The sequence below is a fragment of the Octopus bimaculoides genome, chromosome 1 (assembly GCF_046866305.1).
Source record: "Octopus bimaculoides isolate indiv1 chromosome 1, ASM4686630v1, whole genome shotgun sequence".
Lineage (NCBI taxonomy): Eukaryota > Metazoa > Mollusca > Cephalopoda > Octopoda > Octopodidae > Octopus > Octopus bimaculoides.
The window spans coordinates 26337347-26361090 of NC_142928.1; positions in this window are offsets into that span (position 1 = coordinate 26337347).

Sequence of the window (23744 nt, forward strand, 5' to 3'; positions counted from 1 at the left end):
GACATATTTCTGGCTTATGGCTTGGACAATAGACATGAAACATTCTAGTTTCATGTCAATGTCTGGTGTGGAGAGACATTTTGGCCAATCCTCTCTGAGGATCTCTTTCTGAATCGATTTCCAGTCCGCTTTGTGGAAGTTCAGATTGGAGAGATTTTGGGTGCTTCCTTTAGGCTGTATGTCTCTGGTTTCTTTTGGCCCAAACATAGACAGCTCTATTATGTTGTGATCCGAAACTAATGTCGGCGTCACTTTCACATCATGAATGATGTCCGTATTGTTCGTGAAGCAGAGATCTAGAATGTTATTTGCTCTAGTTGGTCTGAGAACAGTTTGCTCCATGAATAGGGCATTGGTGAGGTTGAGCAGGCATTCCACCTATGCTTGCTTGCGATAAGTCATTCCTGAGAGTATGAGACCTTCGGGCCATTTGACGTTGGGGAAGTTGAAATCACCCATAAGAAATATGGTCACATGGTGTTCCAGTTTCATAAGGATTTCTTTAATTCTAGTGAGGCAATCTTCAAATTTGCCTATGTGGTTTGGAGCATCCGGTGGGCAATATGCATTGCATATGACTATATTATGTTGTCTTATGTATACAACTAGGGTGTCGCATACCGAATTTGAGTATGACAGTAAGACCTGGGGTGTGAGGTCGTCACGGATGTATACAGCAACTCCACCATGGCTCCTTTCCCTTCTGTCTGTTCGCAGTATGACATATTTTGGTACGTTTACTTCTGCATCCTCTATATCAGGGCTGAGGTGAGTTTCCACGGGTGCTATGCATAGGGCTTGATTGCATGCAGCAAGGTCTCTCAGGAAAGAAATTTTGCTTATATTATTATTATGCAACAGGCCCCCAATATTTAGTAAAAATATTGGCGTGATGCCTGTGCAGGCGTTAGGGGAGGCCATCCCATGTCTGTTGGCTGTGGTGGTGTTGCGCAGTGGGGGGCAAGATTCCTCGTCTGTGCTTGGCGTAGCCACGTCAGCTGCTGCATAATCTCTTGCGCCATGCACAAAAAAGACTCTTGCTCAGCTGCTGCGTTGCGTAAGATTTCTGAAGAGCGTACATCCTTGAATTTTCTCCTTGGGGACATCTGTCGTCTTTCCTCAGGGAAGTTTTTATCCTTTAAACCTTTGTAGTTTTGGCGAGGTGTCGGGTGGGCAAACCGGCAGTTTTTGCCGTCTTCCCCATGCCAACATTTGCCTTGCAGGTAAAATTTGCAAGTTTTTGGGTGCCTTCCAAATTTCTTCTTTCCTTTGGTGTCTTGGATGGCATTGGATCCACCTTGCGATTTTCTACTTTTTGTTCTTCCTTTTCTTGTCGGTACTATTTTCCACTGGTTATCTATTGGGGTGAGGGCTCCTTTCCTTTGTAGGACCACTGGCACAGAGGGGCTTCTATTTGCTGCTTCCTTGGCTCCACTATCCTTTTCTGCCTGGTTGTTCATAGGAGTGGGTGATCCATTCTTTTGAGGAGCCACTGGGTCAGAGAGACTTCCGGGTCTTTTTTCCTTTTCCTTTTCCTTTTCCTCCTCTCCGATTATAACATCTAGGGTGTCCATGTGTGGTCTGATGAGTGCATACGAGAAGAGGAATTCATTCTTCTTCCGCTCTATCTGTTCAGTGGTTCTGTGAAAGCCATTATTCTTCAGTGCAGCAGTGATGATGTTGTTTGGGGGATCGCCACTAGCAAACATCCATGCTCGCAACAGAAGATCTAACTCTTTCTTTTCCCACTTTGGTGCCATCTTCGTTTTTTAAGCCCAGAAGGAGAGTAAAGGATAGAGAGGAAGTGAAAGATAGCGGGAGGTAGAAAAGAAGAAACACAGAGGGGGGAATAGGGAAAGAGAGAGGGAGATATGAAGGAAAGAGAGAGTGAGATATGAAGGAAAAAGAGAGGGTGATAGGAGGAAGAGAGGGAGTGTGGGGTGTTAGAGAGACTGAGGGAGGTAGAGGAGGGGGAGAGAAAGAGAGACAGAGTGAAGGAGAGGAGGGGAGGAGAAAGAGAGACAGAGGATGGGAGGAGAAAGAGGATGGGGGAGAAAAAGAGACAGAGGATGGGAGGAGAAAGAGAGACAGAGGATGGGAGGAGAAAGAGAGACAGAGGATGGGAGGAGAAAGAGAGACAGAGGGAGGGAGAGGATGGGAAGAGAAACAGGAAGAAACAAGAAAGGATGAAGGATGTGAGAGGAAGGGAGACACGTACTGAGAAGAGGGGGAAATGAAAAGTGTATGAAGGAGAGGTTGAAGTGACAGAAGGAGAGGAAGGCGTTGTGAGATGCAATGGAAAGGGAAGAGAACTGAGAAAAGAGGAAGATATGAAGGCGAAGGAGAGAGATGAGAAAAAGGAGTGATATATGGAAAGAAGAGGAAGATATGAAAGCGAGGGAGGGAGATGAGAAAAATAGTAAGATATGGAAGACAGAGAGGGAGAGAGATAAGTGTAAAAAGATAAAGGGAGAGAGAGAGAGAGAGAGAGGAAGCGGTACTTACGAAAAAGAGTGGGAGCAGGTAAGGAAGATGTGTAGGAGAACGAAAAATGAAAAATCGTAATTCTAAATGGGATTTGTAATTCAAGGAGTTGTAGAGATAAAGCGAAGAGAAGAAACGAAACGATAGTGAAAAGATATATTATACGTGTATAATATATATGTAAATATATATGTACAAATATATATATATGTAAATATATATATATATATATATATATATATATATATATATATATATATATATATATATATATATATATATATATATATATATATATATATATATATAAGCAATGTTAATTCTCTAAATGAAGTATTAACAGTAACTGCACGATAAAGTGTAGTATATTGCCACTTAAGTGTGGCTGACCCCTAGGGGTGGATGTTACTGTTGCTTTTAGCCTCAGGAGGACATCTCCACAGTAGTGTGTCGATAAGCCAGCTGGAGGAGATGTCCTCCTGGGGCTAAAAGCAACAGTAACATCCACCCCTAGGGGTCAGCCACACTTAAGTGGCAATATACTACACTTTATATATATATATAGTTTTAGGGAAAATAACCAAGTTTCAAGAACTCATCGATGAAAATCCACTATCACATATAGAAAAATTTACAATTAAAAGCACAATAAATGAGAATAATATAAAGCAAAGTAAATATCATAAGATATAATAAAATGATTACGCGTGTTTCATAACTAATTTTCAAATAGAAAGGAAATTTAAATCGATTAAAATCAATTGAAATTATCGAAAATAAATTCTATTCAAAAATATAGCTAATCGTCAGATCGTAAGTAGAACACTAATTAGATATATATATCTCAACCAACAATAAGTACCAAATGAATTAATATGAAATACTTATTTTATAACGATAGAAAATTATTAAAAATATCAAACTATCAAAATAACAACCATTCAATAATCCTCCCGTCATCCATTATAATAACATGTATATTATATACAAAAAAAAAAAACAGCTTACATAAATTATCATTGTTTAAAATAATCTTTGTTTTAAATACAATTTGAACAAAGTTTAAGTTTAAAATAATAATGAAGATAAAATTAGTACATATTTAACCGGTGTAATAGTTAAAGCTATACTATTTAAAGCTAAACACGTTTATTTAATTATCATTAAAAATCAATTGAATAATAGAAAAATGCAAGAATATTTATTTCTACAAACGTAATAATAAAAATATGAAATATAAATATGAAATAAAATTATGAAATATTTTTATTCTTACATTATATATATATATATATATATATATATATATATATATATATATATATATATATATATATATATATATATATATGTGTGTGTGTGTGTGTGTGTGTGTGTATAAATATATATATATAGATATAATACATTTCTAAATCTTTCAGAGAGATGTATGCAGTAGTGATGCGATAAAGTAGTTGTATGCTGTCAATTTAATGTGATAGTCCCATGAATGGAATAATACTACTGCTATTTAGCCCAATGAAGCAGTACCGCTTCCTATCGGCCTTGACACATTTCGTATGTATTTATGTTTCCAAGGAGGAGACAAGCATCTCCACTTAGCTAAGCCTTTATTCAGGGACATGATTCTGAGTCTTTGCTCCTCATTAGTCTGGAGTAGCAATGGCCTGCTAGTTGGAGATGCCTGTCAAGCTTTCGTAAACATATAATATTTCTAGTGAAACACATTCACTGATTTCAAAAATAGAAATAATACATTTCTTAATCTATCAGAGAGATTTATGCAGTAGTGATGCGATAAAGTAGTTGATGAAGTAGACAACATACAGCTACTTTATCGCATCACTACTGTATAAATCTCTATGAGAGATTTAGAAATGTATTATTTCTATTTTGAAATTAGTGAATGTGTGTCACTAGAATTATTATATGTTTACGAGAGCTTGACAGGCATCTCCAACTAGCAGGCCATTGCTACTCCAGACTGATGATGAGCAAAGACTCAGAAACATGTCTCTGGATGCAGACTTAGCTGGGTGGAGGTGCTTGTCTCTCCGTTGTAATATATATATATATATATATGTGTGTGTGTGTGTGTGTGTGTGTGTGTGTGTTTGTGTGTGTGTGTGTGCGTGTGTGTGTGTGTGTGTGTATAAATACATATATAAAAATATATATCAGGAGGGAACACGTACAAATACGAGTCTAACTGCTTGCTAGAAGAAGACGCTAAAGTTTGAAAACTACCTAACATATCACCAAAAATATAACATGCCTAATACTCGTTTGTTGGGGTCATAACTTGTAAAGGATTGTGGTTTATTTTGAATTTACTAGTCTTTTTATCAACTACTAAATCTAAGACTAGAGGTGTCTGTTTAGAATGGAGGCAGAAGTAATTTGACTGCACATAGCTCGGTATGGTCATAAATATTGTCAAGGTCTTAGGAGTAGTAATGAAGTAACTGTCTATAAAAGAGGCTGGGTAGGGAAAGACCCCAAATCAAGATGTTAATTAACAGTTAAAGGGGCAAGATGCTTATAATGTCTATTATGTTAATATAGAGGGAATTTTGTCATGATGTACTATGAGAGATTGTTTATTAACAATATTGTTAAGTTGTATAAAGTTAAAATTTAAGATTATCAAAAATTATATCATATCCAACCAAAATAGATAAAATATGTATACATAGCAATCTTCGACATTAGAAAGGGAAGATTGCATATAATTAGTTTAATATTCATTCATGTACTGAATTATTTACTTCTTGGGTGGTTTCTATAAAGACTGCTCTGGGTATTTACTTACGGAATACTGGAGAGATAAAACATGCTATGTATATATTAATTAGAAGCTAAGAATCAGAAAAAACAGGAAAAATAAAAGTTGTGTACAGATACATGCATATATTTATCTATGTGCACACATGCAAATATACAGAAATATTTATACGTATAAAATATTGTGCCTGAAGTAGAAATTTTGATTATACCCTGGAATACCTGCAAAATTATATTATTTGTCCCCTGCGATATAACATTGGCGAGTGAATTCTCTCTACAGCATGCGTGCTTATAATCTGATATTACCTATCTGAATATCCATTTATTTGTTTATTGTTTATTTTCAATCTCATTTATAGAGGTTTCAGTTGAATCGCTACTTATCGAAGGGGTATAACTCAAATGTCATTACTTCCCTTTAGGTTTTACGTAACTGTTCCAATGTCCCATTTTTACTGAAGATTTTGTATTTTAAGACGTATGGAAGTTGATGTTTTTTTAACAACAAAGATAAAACGAACAGAGAAATTTTGGGAAGGAAGAAATACTTTATTACGGACATTAACTGGAACACAGGATTGGCATATATCTATACGTACATGCGTGTGCATGTGTATGTGTTTGTGCGAGTGTGTGTAAGTTGTGTGTGAGTATGTGTAATATATATATTTGTACTATTGCTACTCATGAATTAAAAGCTCTACGTAGAATCTCACTATCTAGCCTACTACTATTGTAGCAATGTTTTTACTTCTTTATTTAGTAGTATTAGTGGTTATGTAATATATATACAGCGAGTCGTAGAAGACACGATTCATCTGATAAGAATTGTGAGTAAGTACAAAGTAAACGACAAAAGGAAAAGTAAACAGAACAAAATTGCAGTTTTACGTTGTATTTCTATATTTCTGTTGCTCAGATGTGTCGGTGTGAGTGGGGAAGAAAGAGGAAGGTGACATGCGTGGAATGGCGTTGCTATAGTAATCACTATATAGTAATCCTCGTGGAGTCCCCTTGAGGCGGTACAAGGACCAACTCAAATCAACCTTGAAAAGCACCAACATCGACCCCGCACACAGGGAGGATATCTCGGCAAACAGACCCCTCTGGAGACACACCTTCAAAACGGGTTCAACGGACTTCGAGAAAGCCCGAGTCGCAAGAGCAGAACTCAAGAGACGGAAGAGAAAGCAGCGCCTTCTCCTTCCAAAACCAACCCCTTCTCCTTCCAAAACCAACCCCTTCTATCCCTTGTCCATAATGTCTTCGTATGTTTCATGCAGCCCATGGATTGCGGAGCCATCTGCGGTTCAAACACCCAGGAAAAAGAACTGGATTGCAAGCTCGGAAACACGAGACGCAGCCAACAACAACAACAACACAGTAATCACTCTATTTCGTGTAGTTCCTTCTTGTTGTTAATGGATGGTCTCAGTTTGTTTATAAAGAAGGCTTCCATAGTCTGACATTGTCCCTGTTGTGTTGGATTGCCTTGATAGACACTTTGAAATTCTGGGTTTGGCATTTCCTCAGGTTTTTCTTTATCGAAGTGTCTGCCTGGATATGCTCCTTTATTAGGATGTGAAGTTTCCTAGTAGTGCTCCATATGTAGGATGCTCCACATTTATTGTAGACTACCTCCTATACTACATATGCCCTTGAGCATGTCTTGGCGTCTTTGAAGGGGCTGTTGGTGAGTGTGGACCCCATGGTGCTCTCTGTGGTATTCTTCATCAACAGAACTTTCATCAGGGATGGACCGGTGTGTACTAACTATATGTTAAGTCCTTCCCTGCGGATGGCATGTCGGATAACTACCGTTGTTCTGTCGTCGAAGTAGGGCAGTCTAAGGAAGCATTTTTTTGACCTGATGTTATGGGCTTTCTTATGTTGTTTACTCGCTTTCGTGTTTCGTGGATGCAGTCGTTTAGCTGCAGATGGTGGGTAGCCGTTGTGCGCTAAGTTCCTGAGAAACTGCTTCGTGTTGGTTACTTTGTCGATTACCTCACTGCATCTGTCTGTTATGCGTGTAACCTCATTCTGTATGTATGCATCTTTGGCTTTGATGGGCAGGGCTGATTCTTAATGTACGAACAAATTCCTACTGGCTGCTTTTCTAAGAAAAGTCGTATAGATGTAACCCTCCTCTGTGATCTTGATTTGGAAATCTAGCAGAGAAAGGGTTTTGGACTTGTTTGGGTGCTCGATTTCGAAGTTTATGTGACCGTCGATCTTGTTGCATTTTTCACGTATGGTATTTCCTTCTTCCCAGGAGGAGGCGAGCACCAGGATTTCGTTGACGTACATAGAGAAGACGCATGAGTGACATATACACGCGCGCGCGCACACACACACATACACATACATACATACATACATACATACATACAGACAGACAGATGTGTGTGCGTGCGTGTGTGTATAGAAAAATAGGATAGATGGATAAATAGATAGATAGATAGACAGACAGATAGACAGATAGACAGACAGATAGCCAGATAGCCAGATAGATAGATAGATAGATAGATAGATAGATAGATAGATAGATAGATAGATAGATAAATAGATAGATAGATAGATAGATACATTTTTTAAAATTCTGCTTTGTAATTGAAAGAGAAATGATGACGTTTAAAACTGCTTTTCAAAACTTTCAATCAGCTGAGGACAAGAGAAGACGATTAAAGACAGATCTTTTGAGACGAAAGTGGTTAATCAGCACCGAAATTATGCAAATGATTCGTAGCTCACGGTTCTTTACACTAGAATGGAGATAGTACGTTTAACCGTTTGCAAACATCTAATAGCATTTATTATTAGAGGTACGAAACTACATTTTCGATGTAAGTTGAGTGTAGAAAGACAGATGTCACGTGTTCCAATAAGCTATCAACGCGTGGTCAGCTTATTGATCGAGTATTCTTTAAAAAATTGCACTTTTGTCCCAGCCAGACATACTGGTCAACAGGGGATTGCATTACCCTGTCCTTTCTCGACGATATTCTCTTGCTAACCAGAGACTTGCTTTAAAATGAATTAATGCTTCCTTTACTTTCACCTTTCTCAACCTAACACGCACACATACAGAAACATGTACACATAGTTAAACACTCGTTCACATCCATACACATAAACAAATACACACGTGCAAAGTCATACAGGCACAAGCACGCATATTCATATATACGAATATAGATTCATATAATATATATTCTTTCTCGAGCCTTAGGACTGGTACGGCCGGTTAGCCACTTTTTATGGCGCATAAGTGACTGAGATCACAACATCTCCCCTCAAAGGACTTTGGTTGGCCAGCAAGGACGGCACGAGTGGAGGGGCATATCGATTATATCGACCCCAGGACATGACTGTTTTTTTTTTTAATTTTAATTAATCTAACTGAAAGGGATGAAGCGCAAAGTTGACCTGATCTGGATTTGATCTCAGAACGTAAACAACCTGAATAAATACTACTAAATGTTTCGTCCGATCTGACTTTTAATCTGCCGGCTCGCCCTGTAATTATACTTTACAACAAAAATATATATTAACGGGAAATAACTCATAATTTAATATATAGATTTGTCTCCCGTGAATTACTAAATTCGATTGAGTTTATTTTACGTTTTAACAACTAACAGATATGGTTTTTACGACTGAGAGGTGTAAATATGACTCTTCAAATATAATGTACAGTATCAATTTGTATCTAATGAAACTATATGACATACTTGGAAAGTTTGGGTGAGTTCTTATTTAACCCCTGGTCAGCTCTGATTAGCCCCATGATCGCAGTATTCTAGCAACAACCGTCCTAACTTTTGCGTTAGGTAACGATCAAGTTACTTAATGTGTTCTTTTGTAAGATGGTGTGGAGTGAGTTGAGGAAGGTTTCACTGTTACACCTAGCAGGGTCATCAATCAAAGATAAATAGCTGCAAAATCTAATTTAGATATGTACGTTATATCATAGTCAGAACATGAATTCTAACGTTTCGTGCAAGGCTCTATATCAGATAGAATAACTTTGAGAAAATACGAAAAATATACAGTAGCATAGAATATGAAAGTTTGCAGAGCTTTCGTGTTGGAGATGACGTGAAAGCACTAAAAATGTAAGGAATTTAACGGAAGTGGATAATAATGCAAGATGGCACAATCACTGAGCTATTTATACATACATGATATATACAAACGTACATACTTACATGCATACATGCATTCACACATACATACATAAATACATACACATGTATGTATATATATATAGATATATATGCTTGTGTATGTACCACCCTATGTATATATATATATATATATATATATATATATATATATATATATATATATATATATATATATATACATATATATATATATATATATATATACACAGACACATACAGAGAGGGTGTGCATTTATGTGTGTATATGCATGTGTGTGTGTTTGTGTGTGTATGTGTGTGTGTGTGTGCGCGTAATTCAGAAAACTTACAATAATTGGGTCACTATTGACCCAGATCATGTCTAATTTAAAACCTTCCCTTGTAACAGTCTTTTGTGTCATATTTTAGAAAATTATATCTCTGTTAAGTAACGAGTAGCCGCTGCCATGTGCGCTGTGCCGACCGTTCTCACAAGGAAGATAAGTTGAAGATTTATTTCCTTAATACTACCAAATTCAAACGTATCAGGATCAATGAAGACAGAACAACATTGCTCCAGTAGAGTGTCTACCATATTTTTAACATCATTGTGAAGGATATAGTTTTCATCGATCAGTGGGCTGATGAATGAAAAAGTAGTCCTGTACACTTTTACAAAGGAACAAAAGAATTTGAAATAGTGTCTAATGGTTTCCATGTCACAGTTTCATTTCGAGTTCTCTTGGGTACTAGACGCGTTATCTATACGACACTAGTGCTCTTGGTTGGAGGGAGTGCAGATCGCACTATTTTAATCGATGCATGTTTTCGTTCTCTGAATCTTCCTTATGAATATTTTTTTTCTTTCCGTTTGCAGCCTGTATGTATTTTTGTTTCTGGGTCACGCTAGGACGTTGCCTGCGCGTATGTGAATGACGGCTTTCTGAAACAGATGCCAAATCACTTTTATTTTGTAAAGATTGAATGTGAAAAACCAATCAACAAGCCATAAGTCATATGTAATTGCTAGCCAGTTCACACACATGCACACACGCGCGCGCACACACACACGCGCGTGCACCCACATTACGGAAAAGAAATTAAATTTCGAACGCAGTAAGTCTCCTTACTAGTTATGTTTAATAGAACTTATTTACCTCAGTTTTAATATCACCTCATTCGAAGTTATCACTTTGCGCAAGAATACAGCAGTCCCAATGTTCTTGCGTCTTTTGGAATCCGTCTTGGTAGTTGTTTTCCGTAAGCGAGTCGAATACCTTCTGCGATTCACTTTGGATCTCTACAACAGTATTAAAATGGTGACTTTTGAGCTAACTTTTCAGCTTGGTGAAGAGATGGACGTCGGTAGGTGCTACATCTGATGAAAAGGGCGGGGGTGGAGATGATACCATGTTGTTTTTGAGGAGAGCTCGGTGACAGGGTGCATTGTCGTCGTGAAGAGTCCAATTCTTCGCGCTCAACAGATCCAATCACTTTCGCCGAATGTTCTCCCTCAAAACGTTGCAGTAGAACTTGGAGGATAAATTCTTGATGCACGATACCGTGGATATCGAAAAATACGATGAGCATGCTATTGATTGAGCGCAGGGTCTGTCATGCCTTCTGCGGTCGTAGAGATGAAGGGCTTTTCCATTGTGACGACTGCTGCTGCGTCTAAGGATCGAACCCGTAGAACCAACTCTCGTCACCGATTATATGATCCTTGACATGAAGGATGGGTCATCAGCAGCACGCTAACGGAGATCTTGACAGACTTCCACGCGATTTTCTTTCTGGTCAGTGTTCAGCAGACGATGAACAAACTTGGCAGAAACACGCTGCATGTTCAATTCAGACATTAGGATTGCTTGCCCGCCCAGACCTATACGACAGACCAACAACATCAGCAAATGTTGTTAATTGTCCTCCGACGATGCTCACGCACAAGCTGATGAATTTTCTTCACATTTCCGAGAGCAATGCTTGTAGCGGGTCTTCTAGATCGTTCATCGTATTCCAAGTACATTCTTCTGCTTTTGAAGCTCCCGTGCCTCTCGAAACATTGCGTGCGACCCATTGCCTCGACACCGTAAGATTGCCGATGCATGCTCAATGTCTCTGCAGCAGACTTCCCAAGCTTAACGCAAAATTTCATGTTGGCTCTTTGTTCCAACTTCCTGTTCATGTCAAAAATTGCAGACTACAGTATACAGGTGATCACAAAAGCATAAATTTCGCAGCTTCCAAAATGAGCACAGCAATGCCACTCGGCACACTGCTCCGTGAAAGTCACTCTTAGCTCACACTGAGCATGCATCCACGTGCTGCTATCTGTTGGTGCGCTACAGCACTCGTCCGGGAAAGCTTTGATACCACCTCATTAGACGGGAAAAGGTTGCTAGCAGGCGGCTACGGGAATAATACATGTAAACTTTAGACACCGGATGAGTGCTAAATAACCTCTGTAAGCTACATGGCCCCTGACAACAAATACCGTCAATTTGAATGCTAAGTAATAGCTTTTCGGAAGCGACATTTTATGTACACACTTTGGAACTTTGGACGTCTCCAAAGTTTGTTCATAAAATTTTGCCCATTCGAAAAGTTATTATTTATCATCAAACTTGATAATAATTTTTGTGAGGGACCGTTTAGCTTCGCAGAGGCGTAAAGATTGCATTCCCGTGGACGCCTACTGGCAATTTTTTCCGTCTTATAAGGGCAAACACCCAGTCTTCCTCTGCTGTACTTACAGCTTTAAAGCGTTCGAAATTTACTTACATGTCTGTAAAATACCAAACACAGCGTTTCCAGAGTTTGTTTACATGTTGTATGTATGTGTGTGTGTGTGTGTGTGTGTGTGTGTGTGTGTCTTATTAGCATGTAGCGATGCTGAGGCATCTCCTAGAAGTGGTTTAGTCGGATGAATTGATCCTATTACCTTTTATTTTTTAAGCCTGGTACTTATTCTATCAGTTTCTTTCGCTGAACCACTAGGTCACGAAGACGTAAAGACACCAGCACTGTTTGTCAAGCGGGGATGAAGGACAAATAGCGACAGAAACAAATTCACGCGCATATACAACACATATATATGTATTTGCGCAGGAGTGGTTGTGCGGTAAGAAAATTCTTTCCCAACCACGTATTTTTGTAGATTTCGAATGATGTCTACCTGCTGGTTATATACAAATATATATATTTATACGCGCGCAGATATACACAGACGTATACATATATCTATCTATAAATATATACATGCATAGATGATAAAAGACACTGGAGCAAAATCTAATGAAAGTTTAACATTGAAAAATCTCAAGGAACGCTCTACCTACTGATAAATTAATCGTGAGCACATCCGTGGTTACTCAGAACAGAACTTTCGTTGCAAGTCATAATTTAACGAGTGAGGTGTTTTCCAAATGTTCTCAATACTGAGCACTATTTGAAAATGAGAGTGGCGGCGTATGAACGACTTGAAATTTCAAGTAGAGTGTATCTGAAATATGGTGGCACAAGGTAAACTATTTTTAGGACAGCGAGTAAGAGATTAAAAGGACCATAGCTTTTTAGTGATGCTTATTTTATCGAATCCAGCTTGATGAGCGGCAAAGTGTGCCGCGGTGGGGTTCGAATTAAAAACTAAAATTTGCATGGTATTTTGTTTTGTGCATTACCGATTCCAATATCTTTATCTGCGTTTAAGGCGACGAGCTGACAGAATCATTTACACACTGGGCAAAACGCTTAGCGATTTTTCGTACGATTTTACACTCTGAGTCGACCGCCGAGGTCGATTTTGCCTTTCATCGTTTTCGAGGGCTGATGTTATCGACTCATCCATTCGCACGAAAAGGCTGACCTCGTGCTAAAGTTTGAGTGGAGGCGCAATGGTCCATTGGTTAGAGCAGCGGATTCGCGGTCATAGGATCCCGGTTTCGATTCCCAGACCGGGTGTTGTGAGTGTTTATTGAGCGAAAACACCTAAAGCTCCACGAGGCTCCGGCAGGGGATAGAGCGAACCCTGCTGTACTCTTCCACCACAACTTTCTCTCACTTACTTCCTGTACTTCAAAGGGTCAGCCTTGTCACACTGTGTCACGCTGAATATCCCCGGGAACTACGTTGAGGATACACGTGTTTGTAGAGTGCTCAGTCACTTGCACGTCAATTTCACGAGTAGGCTGTTCCGTTGATCAGGTCAACTGGAACCCTCGACGTCGTAAGCAATGGAGTGCCAAAGTTTGAAACCGCTATTACTAATTTGCGCACGTCTCACGGTTTACTAATAAATATACTTTCTTACTTAAACTCGTTATTTGTCCAAATAAATCATTAGTATTTGCAGCATGCTGGAATTCTATTGTTAAAGTTTAATTTGCAAAAGCCTCACGTAACGGAATCATCTTTGTTTCATTGATTTTTCTTTTGTCTGTAATGATATCTTACGGGAAACTGAACTTTGGAGCGGAATTTAATCAAATCAACGAAAGAAAATCATTTGTAATTCCCTCTGGCTATACATATAACAAAAAGACGTCTTGATAAATACTCACCTCTTGCCAGATTAACGCTTCTTTCATGATCATATATCGTGAAAAACATTCTTCCTTTGAAGGCAATAGTTTAGTGTCCTTCAGCAAAAAACAATAACAACAATGAAAACATTAACAAGACACTAGGTATACATATGAAGTTATCAAATTTACAAACTACTCCCCATCTATGAGCCAATAATAGAGTTTCTATGTGGTTGCCATATATATTATTTTTAGAAATAGCAGTGGAATCATTCTCAGATCCCCACTTACCAATGGGTTCATAAAAATAAACACACTGAATAGTGTATTTGAAAAAGAAAATTTCGAACTATGTCAGGAATACCTTTGAAAAAACGTTAGCTCGATCAGATCTCGAGTGGACCTTAAAAACTCCTCTAATATATATATGCATAGTATTTCTAGCGAAATTAAGAGATGTAGTTGTGTTTTTCTACACTTATATATATATTATATTTTAATACCTTTTGTATTATTCTTTGTGTACTTTTTAAAATAATTTTTGAAGAATACTTCACGCACGAAATAAAGCTTGGATCAAACAGAAGCTATGGTAAAAGGTACATAATCAAGTTGCCACATAATGGGATTGAACCAGGGGTATCATGGTTGCAATACGAATTTCTTAACCCGATATATGCATGTATGCATGTATGTATGTATGTATGTATGTATGTATGTATGTATGCTTGCTTGTATGTATACATGCATTCATGTATATAGTACGCAAGTATGTTTATGTACGTTTGGTTATGTATTTATGTATTCATATATGCACACATATACATTTTTGTTGTTGTTGGTGGGGGTAGTGTTGTTGATGATGACAACGACGACGACTGTGATGATGATGATGAAGATGATGATGATGACGACGACTCCGACAAAGGTGCTCTTGCTGCCGTTATTGCCACAATGTGGTTTTGGGATAAAAAATAAATAAAACAGTGACAGAAAGTAATGGAAGTGGTCCGAGAGATCTGTAACATTTCTTTTCTGAAGCACCTTTAAAATTAATATAACATAATAATAATAAAAAAGCCCGCTTCTTCCGACACATTATACTTTAATAAGAAACCTGCTACTTTATACTAATCTCATTGGTTTGGTATAGAGTCTACATCCTGGTGTAAAACCGGTTTTCGTGGCAATCAAGTCACTTTTTTTTATATCCCACATTTGCTGCACTTGACACAATAAAAATATTAACTTTTGTTGTGACTGCGTCTTTCAGTTGCAGAACCTTGAGTTTCTTTCGTCGCTCAATGTGGATCTGTTTGCAAATGTATTTCATTGTATTTTCTTTTGCCCCCGTTCTCAATCTATTTGTCAGCTATTGTTGTTGCTGTTCTTATTGCTGTTATTGATGCTTGCAGTCGCATCTGTTTAACCTAAAATAAACCTTGATAAAATATGCATATGATCAAATGTATTTCAACCGTTAACACCCACGTTGTTTTTAATATTATATTATCTTTTGTTTAAGACAGTAGGGTGTGTCTGTATCTCATATAACGAGCAATTACATCGAATCTCCTTCCTTTGTGTTTCTCAAGGATGACATAAACTTCCTTTTCGGTAAGTCGAATACCGTGTACCGGGTTCTCCGTTGACAGATCCCTGATATAAATCAAAATGTTAATAGCTTATAGTATGCAAATCAGCAACCCCTGTTCTTTAAATCTACTAGATTTGATGCATATATAAACAGATTGGCAATTTATTTCTCTGGGTTTGGTTAAGTAATGAAGACAACTTCGATTAGACTCTTGTAAGTTTCAAAGATCGATTAAGGCGGTTAATCATTTTCTTTTCTATTTACAGACAAATACTTAAACTTGCTATGTCTAAATGACTACTACGTAGGTTTACATTAATTTAGAGATGATAAAATAGTCAATCGATGGAATAAACATTAATATAAGCACGGAGTGGGACCGAAGTAAAGGAATAAATAAGACATAGTAATTATTAATGAAACATGAGATCAAACGTACATTAAGTATTTCGTAGTATTTCATCGCTAAACATGTCATTCTAAATCATCTCAGGTCACCGAACTATCTAGAACGGGCATACAGTTTTCTATTAATATCCGAATACAACAGATCACGTACTTGCTGATAGATGTCTATCATCTAATTCAGCAAGAAACTGACAGTTCTGAGCAGCAGTGATACAATATTCGTTTTGTTCAATGCCCTTGGTAAATAGTATAGCATAAACCACGGAGTGCTGAACTCGATGTATTTTTGACGTTAGATTTCCCGTTAATTCTGACAAAATTATTAAGGCTATTTCAGTCAGGTTAGGTCAGGTGAGGTGTGTATGGAGGACATGCACTGTTGCAGCGCGTTGCTGATTCGTGATTTGTTTGATAAATTCCCGGGTCCTCTCGGGCGACCTGTCGAGTGCAATCCCAGTCAGTCCCCATCTACGCAAGATATTTCCTCATCCGCCGTGATCATGTAGCATGTGTTCGACAAACACGAGCCATCAACTGAGCCGGATCTTCAGTGAAAAGAGCACAACAAAACAAAGTCTAATTCAGAGAACTGAGCAACATGGCCAAACAGTCCGAGCTGGCACGCCCAAATCAGTAACAATCGCTAGCCACTACACATTCTTTATTTTCTCTCCTTGTTTCATACAGTGCTCCTTTCTGTAGAAGAGCGTAGGCTCGAAACGTTAAAAACTTTTTCACTTCCCTAGCGCTAAACTAATACATGTGTTTGTTGTCTACACTACCTGTCTTCGTCTTTTGCTTTTTTTGTTTTTTTCTCCCCCTATATGTATACATATATATATATATACTTCCGGTTTCGTAGTGTTAAGACGTGTTTTTCCCTGTCTCTCGAAGCAACCAACAGGTATCTTTCCATATCGAAGATAAATATTCGCTGAAACCGACACAAAACTCGGTACCTGTTTGTTTAACGACGGTCCTGCATTATAACCGTTGAAAAAGAAAGTAAATAGTATATATACAACGCACGTTAATGTGAGCGAACCAAAGCGAACGACCATCTTCGAAGAAACCACACACGTGGTGAGAGGTTATACAGATAGAAATCTGAGCTAAGTTTTATTCTTTATTTCTAAGTTTTATTAATATTCTGTTCTCTCTCCAAAAACAATTTACGACAAAATAATTTATTTCACTTGTTTGTTAACATATTGTAATTTGTCTCACAGAATAGTTCTGTTTTTGTTTATTTGCGATAAAATTTACTTACGATAAAATCGTTTCTTCTTAGTTTATTTACATACTAAGTTTGTTTGTTAACATACTGTAATTTCTCTCACAGAATAGTTTTTGTTTATTTACGATAAAATTTATTTACGATAAAATCGTTCTTCTTAGTTTATTTAAAGTATTAAAAGTTTTCACTCATTTTCCCTTATAGTCACCTCGTTTTAACACTCTTAATCAAAATCTCTATTCTACTCTTATCCCATCTTCTCTCCCTCACTTTTTCTCTCTTAGTTTCTCTGTTTCTCACCCTCTCTCTCTGTTCTCCGTGATATATATATTTCTCGTTTTTCATTTTTCGTTTTTCTTCTCATTTTCATTTTGTCTTGTTTGTTTCTCTCTCTCGAGTTATCTTCTCTCCCTCATATATACATACATACATATATATATATATATATATATATATATATATATATATATATATATATATATATATATATATATATACATATATGTATATGTGTATGTATATATATATATGTATATATTTTCATTATTTTCATTATTCTTTTCATTTTCATTTTGTCTTGCCTCGTTTTGTTTGTTTCTCTCTTGAGTTATCTTCTCTCTCTCTCTCATACATCTCTATTCCTATCACATCCACTCTCTCTCTCTCTATCTATCTATCTCGTACTCTGTACGCACTCTCTACTCGCTCTACTTCGTATTCTCCCTTCTCCCTCCCCTCTTTATACTCTTCTTTCTTTCTAGTACTATTTCTATATTCTTTAAGATAACCTCTCTCTCTCAAATATCGTGCACCATGGATACCAGAGGACGAGACTTTGTACAGCGCCAAGTTGAGGCCAACAAGAAGATGAAGATGCACCGAAACTGGCAGCTGGAAGAAGTTCGTCTTCTTGTACACGCATGGAACCTGGCCAAAGGATCACCAGCAAATGATCTAATAGCCGAAAGCGTGGATAGGTACAATTTCCACAGGTCAATGGCCCAAATTGATCGAAAGAAACTGGAGCTCATTCGCTCCTACGAGCTCGTGAAACCGCACCTTGACCTCCTAGAAGGCATTATGAGAGACACGGACACAAAAATGGACAGTGAAGACCCTGCACACTGTGCTCAGGCTCAGGAGGACCAAACGGATCACCAAGACAAGGCAGATGCCACCAGTGCTGTAGCCACTGATGAGGGATGCAATGACCATGGTGAATACAGTCAACGCTGCACCAAAAACGACAAAGACAGGAGAACAGACAAGAAGACGGTAAACACAAATAGGCTTCAGGCCCAAACACGTCACACAGAGAAAAAGAAAAAGAAACAGATCTGTAAATTCTACCTAAATGGTACCTGCTGGCACGGGGAAAAGGGACAAAACTGCAAATTTGCCCATCCCAAACACCACCAGCTAAACAAGGTAGATAACCACTTACAGCAAAATAAGCGGGAGCGCAGAAAAGGGAGACCAGAAAGCTTAAATCTACGTACACATAATCCACCGAATACCAACAGGACAGGACTCACAAAGAGAGAAGTCCGTATATTCCTTCTGCTCCCAAAAAAAGACTATATGCAGAGGCTGTACGAACTGCAGTAGCTGAGCAGCAAGCTTTTTTAAGCTTGACCCAGAAAATGGTACAACAGTTAACGTGGATGCAGAGGGTACAGAATCAACGCCACACGAACCATTGTCCAAGACCACCACAGATGATGGATCAGGGATGGCCACCGCTAACACCAGGAACCCCTGCACAGATATCACACACATATTCCTACTGAATATCCGGGGCCTATTACGAACAGGCGGCAAAGACAAGTTCCTATACTTGAAAGACCTAGTAACATGCAATCAAGCAATATGCATGGTGCTTACCGAAACGCATCTAACACCTAATGTAGCAGATGCGGAGATAAATATACCAGAGTATGCCGTACTCCGAACAGGCAGAAGGGATAGAAGTCATGGGGGAGTTGCAATGTACATCCGAGAAGATGTCACACCCCTACTACTACTATCACACTCAAACTCTGTATGTGATACTTTAATAGTACACATAAAACAAATTGATGTAGTTGTATGCTCAACATACCGTCCACCAAATACCGCAAAGCAGGAAGGTAAATTTGAGGACAGCCTCAGACGCATAGAAGAGGTCCTGACAAATTTGGACCAACACATCAATATACTTTTCCTAGGCGACTTTAACCTCCCAAATGTTAAATGGCCTGAAGGTCACATCCTCTCTGGGATGTCACTGCATGAACAAAGCCAGGCAAAATCATTGCTAGAACTATCCAACATGCTGTTCATGGAACAAGTGATACTCCAACCAACCAGGGGAAGCAATATTTTAGATCTCTGCTTCACAAACAATGTGAGCCTAATCCATAATGTGAAAATAACGCCCACGTCTCTCTCAGATCATAACATTATAGAATTAACGATGTATGGTCCTAGACAACCCACTGACACCCACCCCACCAGGAGGACTCAAGCAATATCCAACCTGAATTTCCACAGGGCGGACTGGAAGTCAATTCGCAGAGAGATTCGAAATCAAAACTGGCAAGACAGCCTTTCTATACAAGACAATGGCCTCAAACTAAGTCATTTTATGTCAACCATACAAGACATATGCACCAAATACGTGCCATATAGAAAGACCAGCAAACATGCCAATAGAATTCCTAGAGACAGGAAAATCCTTATGAGACACAGAACAAAGGTCTCAAACCAGTTAAATAGAGAACTGGAGGATAGGAAAAGGGCTAAATTAAGACTAACACTATTAGAAATAGAAAACAAAATTAAACTCTCCCATGAAAAGGAGAGAGCAGAGAAGGAGAAGAGAGCAGTAGAAAGCATAAAAACAAACCCCAAGGCTTTCTATAGATTTGCAAAGGAGACTGCTACGGTACAGTATAAGATAGGACCCCTATTACTGCCTAATGGCTCACTGACTGCAGATCCCACATGGATAAGTGAAGTGCTCAGTACACAATTCAAGAGTGTCTTCACTTCTCCTCTGAGTCACATGCAGATAAAGAGCCCAGCTGATTTCTTTGACAATAGCACTCAGCAGAAAAAGACTGCATCCATTACCTACATCGACATTGAAGAGGAAGATGTGATAGCTGCCATAAATGAAATGAGCTCAAATTCGGCAACTGGCCCCGATGGTTTCCCAGCTGTCCTCTTAAAGTCGTGTAAAGAAGAACTAGCAGGACCACTCCGGATACTCTTCCAGAGTTTCCTGGCAAATGGTAAACTTCCCAAAAAGCTGAAGGAAGGCACCATATGTCCTATCCATAAAGGTGGAAGCAGAGCAGAGGCTGGGAACTACAGGCCCATCTCTCTGACTTCACATATTAGCAAAGTCATGGAACGAATTGTCAGAAGGAGATTGATTGCGTTCCTAGAAGAAAATGACTTGCTGAATGAGACCCAGCATGGTTTCCGTCCAGGTAGAAGCTGCCTCACGCAGCTCTTGCAGCATTATGACTGGGTCCTCAAGCAGCTACTTGACCATTCAAATGTTGATGTGATATATCTCGACTTTGCAAAAGCCTTTGACAAAGTTGATCATGGCTTGATGTGTCACAAGCTGCGAAACCTTGGCATAGCTGGTAAATTAGGAGAGTGGCTGCATGACTTCCTGAATGGTAGAAGTCAGACAGTTGCAGCCAATGGAGAACTATCTAGGGAAACACAAATATTGAGCGGTGTTCCACAAGGAACTGTTCTGGGGCCACTACTGTTCATAGTGGCCCTTCTGGACATGCCCACGGTCACTCGGAGAGCCACTGTCACTAGCTATGCTGATGACACAAAGATATCTCAGGCAATAAAGAATCCTGATGATATTGTAAGCCTGCAGAATGACCTAAATGCAATATATGAGTGGGCAGGGCAAAATAATATGCAGTTCAATGCAAAGAAATTTCAAGTACTGCGCTACAAGACCACAAGCACCTCCCAACTGGCATACACAGGACCTGGAGGTACTGCAATCCCAGAACCACAAACAGTAAGAGATCTGGGCATCAACATGTGTAGTGATGCATCATTTCACATGCACATTGTCAAGCTGACAGCAAAGTGCAGACAACTGGCAGGGTGGATACTGAGGACATTCCGTACAAGGGATCAAAAAGTCATGTTGACTCTGTGGAAGACATTTGTTCTGAGCCGCCTAGACTATTGCTCTCAGTTGTGGTCACCACACAGTGTTAAGCGGACAGCAGACCTCGAGGCAATTCAGCGGCACTATACAAAAAAGATCGCCACAGTCCAACAGATGAACAACAGGAAGCGACTGAAGGCACTAGGTCTCTACTCCCTGGAGCGCAGGCGGGAGAGATATGTAATAATATACATATGGAAAATACTGGAAGGACTGGTGCCAAACTTTGGCATCAAGTACTACAGGAACGCCCGCACGGGTCGCCACTGCATGGTGCCAAGGGTACCGTCCACTGCATCTCACATAAGAACGAGATACTGCAGCAGCCTCGGTTTCAGAGGACCTCAGCTCTTCAATGCCCTGCCAAAACATTTGAGAGACATGCAAGACATGGATACGGAGGTCTTCAAGACAAAACTTGACACTTTCCTCTCCACGGTACCAGACGAACCAATGGCTCGTAATGAGACGCAGTTTAGGGCAACTATGTCAAATTCTCTTATACACCAGATGTGCCATCAAAACTCTTGATTGGACCATGTCAGGTGGGGGAGAAGAGCCATGCGAGGAACGTGAAAATCACGGTGGTGCACCAGCATGACCGCAGCCACTTGGCTGAAACACATAAATAAATAAATAAATATATGTATATATATATATTTATATGTATATATAAATATATACATATACATATATGTATATATATATTTATATGTATATATAAATATATATATATATATATATATATATATATATATATATATATATATATATATATATATATATATATATACATATTTGTTTTGCAAGATTTTTGATGTGAAATCGTGTGTTGAAACATATGTTGTTGTACTTGGGGATGGTCATATTGCCAGCTTAGCCAATAAAAACACACGCACTGTATATTTGGTGTTAATTTGCTTCAGCTTTATATTACATTAATCTGAAGATTAAGATTAATGTAATATAAAGCTGAAGCAAATTAACACCAAATATACAGTGCGTGTGTTTTTATTGGCTAAACTGGCAATATGACCATCCCCAAGTACAACAATATATATATATATATATATATATATATATATATATATATATATATATATATATATATATATATATATATATATATATATATATATATTTAGTAAATGGAGTAAAACCCATATGTTAACTGCATACTTTTATTTCCAACATATGTTTCGAAGATTACAAATTATATCTTCCATAGGAATAGGTGATGTTGATAACAATGTAATCTTCTCTTCAGAGAAATGCATGGGAACCAGCTTAAACGTAAGAGATTTTAACTGAATATATATATATATATATATATATATATATATATATGGTCTGATCAATAGGTATCCGGACTGTTGACATAGTTAAGAAGCTAAAACACGCAGAGTGAAGCTGCTTGGCATGGATTGCCCATGACTGCTGCTGTGCATACACACTAAGTTTTAACTTATTAGCTCACTTCCGCGGTTTGCAGCTGAGCTTGGAAGGAATATGTGTAGCATGGGATCGTCGCATTGTCAACGGCAGAAAAATGTTGAGTAGAGAATCTGCAGTAAATTTTGCCAAAAGCTTGGCGATATATGTTCAGAGGCTTACACACAATTTTCAAAAAGCTTTCATCGTTCTCGACACAATCCAGGAGATCTTGTGCAACTGGAAATCCAGCGTCATTTTCGTCAGATGAAAGCAATTTTGGCACAAATTTGGCAGACACGCGTCCTATACCTAAAACCTTCAGTGATAATGGACTGAACTGAATCATAACTAATCTACACATCCTCTCATAACACACGAATAGTGAACCAACGTTTTCCCCTCATAGCTGCACGCACATCGACGATAATTTTCTCAGTTCTACTGGTTGCGGGTCTCTCAGAACGTTCGTCAATATGACATTTTTTCGGCCATTAAACTGCATGTTATTTTCCTCAGCCTACCTGTACATTGCGTCCAACTTACGTTGCACATGCACAACGTCTCCATGGTTCTGTATCCTCTGAGAAACTTTTGTATCATATGCATAGCTAGCAAGGGTAGCTACTAGCAAGGTGGAGCCAGTGGTAAAAAGTCGAATACACACACATGCTAGCGAATACACACACACACACACACACACACACACACACACACACACACACACACACACACGCACACACACACACACACACACACACGCGCACACTCAGAGAGAGGAAATTAGGGGGATGAGTTAAAAAAGACTTTCAAAAATACCATAAAGCTACTGAGAAAGCATCTAAATAATTCTGCACTTTTACAGTTACACTTTTTCTATGACAGTAGATAATTTCTTTTTTTATTTCACTACGTGTTTGTAGTGGCTTCATGGAGG